Below are 9,524 nucleotides of genomic sequence, written 5' to 3' on the forward strand. Positions count from 1 at the left end.
TATACACAGGGTGCCAAATCATGTATACACATTTTAAGAAAGCAAAAATCTATTAAAATTATAATAATATATACCAATAACAAAAATGAATACAAGTCACATTTGACTTCTGCAATTACAAGAGATGCTCAAAGTGTTTACCATCAGCGTCCAGACACTTCAGATTACGGTGAACTACTGCTTGAGCAACATTGGCCAAAGTGTCCACTTGTATACATTTTTTGGCATATATATATATATATATATATATATATATATGATAAATGTATATATATATACAATTCAGTACCATCTGTGGTTTCAGTCACCACACTGTGGGTGTCTTGTAACTTACCCAAGCAGATAAAGGGGAACTACTATATGTTGAGGCTTAGTATATACTACCAAAGTTTCTCAGAGTCTTTGAGAGTATGTGCCATTCAGGCCTTGTTTGTATTTTCCATTATATCATGTGTCCATAATATAATAACAAATTTCTATTTCTTTGTGTGAACAAAAATGCTTCATTTTGTCCCTGAGAGGAGAGGTATAATTCTTATCAGCCACAGAGTCACCTTCAAGGTGGCCAAGTATGAGCTATGAAATGATTTCATGCAAGAGGATTAATAAAACAAAATATGGTCTCTGTTATTGCAGCTACTCTTGAGGACATAATTGATATTTATCATCTCATCTAACTTTTCCAGCACACATTCTACATTTCCCTCATCCTCAAACAGCACTTGGGCTTTCTGGGTTTTTTTTTTACTGGTGAGGTGATCAGATATTTATCCCTAAGGAGTAGAAACCCTTAGTTGCCATGCCTTAATTGGCAATAGTTGCTGCAATTTCCTATTTGGTGATTTTGCCCTTGTTGGAACATGGTTGTTTAATGGTTTGTGGCTGCTACAGTTGCTTCAGTAAATCTAGAATCCAGACATACTTTTCCTTGATTTCAATATGCAGCAGAAACTTAAACTCCTCATTGTAAGTAGGGCTGATAATACTCATCAGTTCATCAAAGGTTGGAGTTTCTTTATCTGCTGATCTACTGGTCTAAAGAGCCAAAGTGGTCAAATGGTAGCCACAGATCCAATCAATGGAAACCTTATTGTGTACTCTGATAGAAGCATTCCTTTCTGGTGAACCAGAGCCTCTTATCCAGCAGAGCACACGTTTTCAGAAATTATGGCAAGCACACATTTTATGAATGGGTCACTGAGAATGATTATGTTTGGGCCTATGCCTGTTAGTCTTTTCTCTATACATGTTGCTTATCTATTAGTTCCACAGTACCATATATAAGCTGTCTACTAAGCACATATACTACATCCTAAAATTCACTTTTCTAACACTACCAATTATTGTCCTTGAACTAAAATCTTAATTGAGTCTTTAATAAGTAATTATATTATTGTATCACGCTGGGTTCTTTTGACCAGTGGAGTGCAGTGTAAGAGTAGTGGATCATATAGTCATACACCTATTGTTTTATCTTCTTTGCCATAACAAGGTCCATTTTTGTGATAGGCAGAACATTCATCCCCCAAAAAAGTCCACTTCAGATTCCACTGAACTTGTAAATATGTTACCTTACATGGCAAAAGGGACTTTGCAGATATGAGTAAGTTAAGGTCCTTGAGATGAGATTAGTTAGGATTATCCAGGTGGGCTCAATGTAATCACATGGACTCTTAGAAGCAAAGACCCTTTTCAGCTGTAATCAGAAAAGTAGATGTGACTACAGAAGAACATTCAGGGAGATACAACAATTCTGGCTTTGAAGTTACTTGTAGCTTCTGGACCGGAACAATACCTGGCCCACAGGTATATGAGCTGGCAGGCAGTTGAGGTGTCCCAACTCCATGGTAACACTCTGTATCAGACAGTCAGTTCTTTACGCTGGCCAATAGTCAAGGTCTCCCAGCTTCTTGAGATGTTATGTACATATAAGCAGGGCCTGCCAGATGATATCTCCCACAAAATGCTCTTTGTTTTGCTGGACCTTGATGCTTCTCCACCTGTGTGTGCAGATCACTGCTCCTCTGGCCTGCTGCCATCAGAGACTGTCCCCAGTCAGTAAGTCTCAATAAAATTATGTCTCACACTCAGCCACCTGCTATGTTGTTTGGGCTTGTGGCTTCTCAGACACAAATCTTAGAACAACTTGGACTCAGTCCAAACACATGTTCATTACAAAAATACATCACAACTTTGCCTGCCTGATCTTATGACTTGGGAGATCTGGTAATGCTCTACTCATGGTGAGCAGCTTCAATCATAGAGTCACTTGGTGTCCCATTAGGAGCTCAGTCTCCCTACTAGGGCCCAGTAGCATAAAATAAGCTTTTGTTTTCAATTAATTGTTTTCTGTTGGACAGTGTATAATCCATAACCCTTGGGGTCTGTCCCTTACCTCTCTGGCTTCCTAGAGAATTCACCAACACCATAAACAATGGATATGCTGGTACATGATCTATTGTAGACTACTCTTTTGCTTTAGGCTCCAGATAAAACTTAAAATGTGTATCCTTTCAAATCACCCCATAAATGGTAGGAGGAATGTTGTTAAGTGCAGTACATACACTCTCCAAATTCCAAAGATGTTTATCAAAACGTGTCACTTCAAGGGAAACAAAAGAAACAAGTGGAGCTACATAAAACTAGAAAGGTATTTCACAACAAAGAAAACCATCAACAAACCAAAAAGACAACCTGCTAATTGGGAGAAGATATTTACCAATGATACCTATGATAAGAGGTTGATATCCAAAATTTATAAAGAACTCATACAAGTGAACAACAACAACAACAACAACAAAATTCAATTAAAAATGGGCAGAGGACCTGAATAGATATTTCTCCAAAAAGTACATTCAGATGGGCAATAGACATATAAAAAGATACTCAATGTCACTAGTCATCTAGAAATGCAAAATAAAACCACAATGAGTGATCACCTCATATCTGTCAGGATGGCTGTTATCAATAAATCAACAAACAAGTGTTGAGCAGGATGTGGAGAAAAGGGAACCATTGTGCATTGTTGGTGGGATTTTCATTGGTGCAACCACTGAGGAAAACAGAATGGAGGTCCCTCCAGAATTTAAAAATAGGGTGGTGAACACACAATGCAATATATAGATGGTGTATTATAGAATTGTACACTTGAAACCTATATAATTTTACTAACCAATGTCACCACAAGAAATTTAATTAAAATATATATAAATAAATAAAAATAGAAATACCTTATGATCCAGCAATTTCACTTTGGGTATTTATCGAAAAAAATGCAAAATATTAATTTAAAAATATATAGGCACCCCTATGTTCACTGCAGCACTACTTACAATAGCCAATATATGGAAGCAACCTAAGTGCCCATCAATAGAGAATTAGATAAAGAAGAAGTAGTAGGTGTGTACCATGGAATATATTTGGTCATAAAAAAAATGAAACCTCACCATTTGCAACAACATGGATGGATCTAGAGAGTATTATGCTAAATGAAATAAGTCAGACAGGGAAAGATAGATACCATACAACTGATTTTAACTATATGTGGAATCTAAAGAGCAAATGAAAAAAACATAACAGAAACAGACTCATAGATACAGAGAAAAAAACTAATGGTTGCCTGGTGGGAGGGGGTTTTGAGGGCTGGGTGAAAAAGGTGAAAGAATTAAGAAGTACAAATTGGTAGTTACAAAATAGTCATAGGGATGTAAAGTATACCATAGGGAATCTAATTAAAAATATTGTAATAATTATATATGATGCCAAGTGGGTACTAGACTTATCAGGGAGATGATTTCATAAAATTTAAGTCTAACCACTATGCTATACACCTGAAACTAACATAAAATAAGATTGAATGTCAACAGTATTGGAAAAAAATTGCTACTTCCCAGTGATAGAAGTGTATGGTATAATTCACCTTTTATTTACAAGGGATATTCTATCATGTCCAAAACAATTGGACCCATAAGAACTTCACTTATGTGGAAAGCTCCTTCATGAGTTTTATCTCACACCCTAAAACAAGTATCTGTCAGTACTCGGACATCTAGGTTACTGGCCACCTCCTGTTTACTATATCTACTCAGTATATGATTGCTATAGTGGACAAGTGAGATGGCTCTACAGATATCAAGATGATGATATCTATGTACTATATGTGATGGAGAGAAGAAAAGTTAACATAGCTTTAGGGCAACACAATTGATGTGTAATGCTGTCTCTGATATGTGAAGGTGAACTGTTTTGACCTTTCTTAATAATGGGGATCAAGAAGAAGACATTCTATTGATTGATAGGTAGATAACAAGTGCTAGAGACTTTGTTGATATGCTCCAGTAAAGTTACTATATCTGGCACATCAGCTTCACTTGGGGCTGTGATCTGCTTAGTTTTATGGTAATCCACTCTCATCTTTCAAGATCTGTCTGCTTTTTCAGGGTCAGATTAGTGAATTGAATGGAGATATGGTAATGACTGCCATCTCTTCATCCCTTAAGTCTTTTATGTTGGCACTAATTTCTGCAGTTCCTTCCAGGATGCAGAACTGCTTCTGATTGATTATATTGGCTGGGGTAGGGGTGGGAGGAATTTCAGTGTTGTCCACTTGACTCTTTACACCATAATTGCCATTGCTCCAAAGTTCAAATAACCAACACAAGGGTTTGCAACCTTATGATTCCAATTATACACTTGCAGACCTATACATAAGCACAGAGTATGTTTATTAACCCATTAGGTACACTGTGAGATGGACTTGGACAAAAACTCCATTTATCACCTTACTCCATGAGCCCCCATTTTAACTAGAGGAACATAATAATGTTCCAGATATTCTCATATCAGTGTTACTTCAGTACCTATAGCTAATAGCTCTTGAAAAGTCTGGACATTCTCTTTTCACCAGTGTACAGCTTCCCTGGAAAATGGATGAAGGTCTTTTTGGAGAAGGACTGGGGGGATATTTGCTATATATCATTGTGGTGTTGCAAGATCAAGCTTCACATTCAATCAATGAAGTCTAGATCTGTAACTTGACTTAGATCTGGAAACTGAGTTAAATATTGTGATTTTCTTTTTTATTAAATTTATTGGGGTGACATTGGTTAGTAAAATTATATAGGTTTCAAGTGTATATTTCTATAATACATCATCTATATACTGCATTATGTGTTCACCACCTAGAGTCTAGAGTCAGTTCTTAATTGCAGTGGTTGATGTCAGCATTCTTGTCTCTTTGTGTCTCTATCTTTATCTCTCTGTCTCTCTCTCTCTCTCTTGTTCTCTCTCCCTCCCTCTCTCTAAAAGTTGAGTAATAATAAGGCAGTCTGCTGCTCATCTATTTTGCTCCTAAAAGCACCATAATCTATATTTGCCATTGTCAAAGATTACTGTGGGTCAGGGTACCCTGGTTGTTATGGAGGACTTGTTGGGCATTTTATTGCCATTATAGCCACCTTACTTCTGATGCCATTTGGCCTCTGACATTCTAGAATCCTATTACCTTCAGCAAGGCTAGAAAGCCCATTTCCAAGGCAGCATCTCCTACTGTCAATCTTCTTCTTAGGTGGCAGGCACCACTGATCTTTCAAAGATGCCAATGTCTATAGAGTTAGTGCTTTTCTTTTTGTCTCAACAAATAAAATGTTTTCTTGGCCTTCCTAAGAACATAGTCATGTAGCTGGGTCTCAGGCTCACATAATACATATATTCTACCATTTCTACTTCCCTGGGTCTTAGGACCCCTTCCTCAATACTATGCTAAAAAAAGTTGTGGCACCTTCAGTCATTTACTAAGGATAATCATCATGACCAAGATTCAAGGAACTACCCCAGCAGACTATTATAATGTTGTAAGTGTTGTTAACAGATCATTTAATCTCATGTAATTATTGAGTGTCCTGAGTATTTCATATCAATAAATTTACACATACATAGCCTTAGATTCACTCATTTTTGTTCATAACCCTTAAGGTTCACTTCTATAGTACATGAGTTCTCCCAGTTTCTGCTAGTACATGTTATCCAGTGCTGGCAATGTCTGCATGGTATTTCTTAGTGGGTACTTGAACACTATAGCCCTCCTCCCCACTAGCTGATACTTGACTCTGGTTATTGCACTGAGGATAATGAGAAGTAATAGGGGAAGATTTTGAGTATATAAACCACCATCTTGTAAGGCACCAGCATCATATGAAGTTACTGCATTGTCTCAAGGCAAATGTAGGCTTTCCTTTGATAAACTGAGGGGGTTCAGGAGAATCTGGCAACTGGATGAACAAGATTGTCTAGGTTTGTGAACCTAAGTGTTTACATCTCAACTTTCATTGTCTCACACTTTTTTGAAGGAATGTTGAATTTTCTATGGAAGATCTGCAAAGCTTCACATATACTTTGTTTTGCAGTTCTTGCATTCTTGTACTTAAATCAGGAGCCAACTGTTTATCAAAGTCTATTCTACAGCTGCAGGAGATGAGAGTTCCTTTTGTAGCATCCATAAATGCCTTTTGAATTTCACTGAATGCCTTAAATTGGCAGTTGGCTACCTTGAGATTATCATTTTCTCTTTGAATGTTTCCAATGTTGTTGACAGAAAACAGTCCACTTCACAACTGTTTTAATTGTCATCTCTCTTGTATTGTTCAAGTGCCACTGGTACTGCAATTCTCAATGAGTCTCTTTCAAATTATTCCTCATTCCAATTAACCACATGTGAAAGGACTAAAATTGTCTTTTTTTAAAAATAAACTGAATGTCAGTTACTATCACCTCCACATGTAACATCAGCAATGAATTTGATATTTCTATCTGGTTGGAGAATAATACATCTTCAAATTCCATCCGGAGGGTCTGCTTCCTAGTAACTACTATGGTACCATCTATCTCAAGCTAGATTCCCCAGAAAGCAGAAGGATAGGCAAATACTTATTTGCTAATACTTCATTAAGTAGTGCAATTTCATATATAAGGAGTAAGAGATGAGAGAACTAAGGAACAAGAAGAGAGGAAGACAGTATAAGAATCATTTATCAAGCTAGCTGACAATGTCTATTAAATATCTCTATATTTCAGAGTCTTCACCTTAAAAGCTGTATACAGTATATGTTTGAACAGTCTTTCCAGGGGAGAAAGGTGAGATGGGGAAGAACTTATCCACCACTTTCTGTCTCCTATTGTTAAAATATAACCTCATGCAGTGTCAACTATTTTACTTTTCCAAGTTGCACATGTGTGAGGCAGTAGGTCAAAATAAGAAACAAGATTCTGATCAATTCATGACTGCATGATGTTGTCCAGAGTCCAAGGAGAGCTAGTTACTATAGTAAGGGCTGGAACAAGAGACAGATGAGTCTGAAGGTGTATAAAAAGTGTTTGATATATACAGTTTTATCTTTCCACACTTCTTTCATGAACTCACATTTCCCATCTTTGTGTTTGCTCTCCTATGTTCTTTTATACAGATATGTGCTCTTAGCTAAGAGAGGTAAATTTGATAATTCATGGCAATATATTTGGTCTCAGTTTTCATCTTCTGTGACACATTAATCTTCAGAGTGCTTTTTGGTTTTTGCTTTAATTCACATCAATTAAGGTTTGTTCCTTGTACTGTAAAGTTCTATGGGTTTCAGAAAGTATTTGTAATTGTAATGTATCTGCCATTATAGTATAATACAGAATAGTTTTATCACCGTAAAAATCCTCTTTGTTACACTAATTTGACCTCCTCCTTCCATTCCCCCAACCTCTGGCAGTCACTGAGCTTTCCTGTTTTGCCTTTTCCAGAATGTTATATAACATTCCAGAATGTTATATAATGATATAACATCGGTCATATAATAGTTCAATTAATAGTTCAAATAATGATATACATCGGTCGTATAATAATTCAATTGTAAGTGCACAGCACTTTCAGATTGGCTGTTTTCGCTTAACAACATACATTTAAAGTTTACTCTTTTTCTGAGGCTTAATAGCTCACTTTTTATTGCTAAATATTATTCCATTGTATGGATGCATGAGTTTGTTTATTCATTCTCTTAATAAAGGGCACTTTGGTTATTTCCAGATTTTGAGGGTGGTTAAATACCTAGGAATGTGATTGATGAACTGCATGAACAGCTTAGATTTACTTTCGTAAGAAACTGCCAGCTGAATTCCAGAGTTGCTATAGCTTTTTGCATTATGACCAGCAATGAAGGAGAGTTCCTGTTGCTCCACATATATGCTAGAAATTGATACTGTCATTTTTTTTTAATTTTAACTATTCTAATAGGTGCCTAGTGGTAACTCATTGTTGTTTTATTTCACAATTCCTTAATGATGAATCACATTGAGTATATCTTCATAGACTTATTTTGCATCTGCATATAATTTTGTGTGAGATGTGCGTTAAGGTCATTTGCCCATTTTTAAACTTTTTTTGTTGTTCAGTTTTAAGAGATTTTTGGTGTGTATTTTGGATAGAAATCTATCAGATATGTATTTTGTAAATATTTCTCACAGTATGTATCTTACATTTTTATTCTCTTAACAGTAATTTTTGCAGAGTGAGGTTTAATTTTTTTATAAAACCAAACTTACCATTTTTTTTCTTTAGTGGATTACCTTTTGGTGCATTATATATAAAAACTAATTTCCACATCCAAGTTACCTAGATTTTTCCTGTTTTCTTGCAAAATTTTATAGTTTTAGTTTTATAATTATTTCTATATCCCTTTTGAGTTAATTATTGTAAAAGGTGTAAAGTTTGTATCTAGGTTTATACTTTTACATATGGACATCCAATTGTTTCAGACATAGTTGGTGAAAAACTATCCTCTTTCCATTGAACTGTCTTTGATTCTTTGTCAAAGATCATGCTATCTTGATTATTACAGCTGTAAAGTAAATAAATTAAATATTGTGAGTCCTCCAAATTTGTTTTTCTTCAGTATTGTATTGACTCTTGCCTTTCACCTACTTATAAAACTCCTATTACAATCAATTTGTTGGTATCTACAAAATAGCTTAATGGGAGTTTTGATTGGAATTTTGGTGAATCTGTAGATAAAATTGGGAAGAGCTTGTACTTAAAAATACTGAGTTTCTCACTCCATTAACAAATATTATATCTATTTATTAAGCAATCTTTGACTTCGATCATCAGAGTTATTTTAGTTTTTCTCATATAGATCCTGTACATTTTTGTTAGATTTATACTTAAGAGTTTTAATTTTGTCATATTATAGATTATTTTTTTAACATTGGTATTTATGTTATTCATTGCTGGTATATAGAAAAACAATTGAAGGGAGTGGCAAGAACAAGATGATAGAATAAGAAGTCCCAGCCTTCATACCTCAAAAGAAACAGTGATCTAACAACGATATATGGACCAAAATACCTTTATGAGAGGTCATGAATCCAGTTAAGAAGTTTCAGCAACCCAGAAAAGTATAAAACCAAGAACAGCTGTATTGAAACAGGTAAAAAGAGCAATATCACTTTATCCATGCCAGATTTTTTTCCAGCCAGTACAGTGTAGA

The sequence above is a fragment of the Hipposideros armiger genome, unplaced genomic scaffold (genome assembly GCF_001890085.2).
Source record: "Hipposideros armiger isolate ML-2016 unplaced genomic scaffold, ASM189008v1 scaffold_317, whole genome shotgun sequence".
In the NCBI taxonomy this organism is placed as follows: domain Eukaryota; kingdom Metazoa; phylum Chordata; class Mammalia; order Chiroptera; family Hipposideridae; genus Hipposideros; species Hipposideros armiger.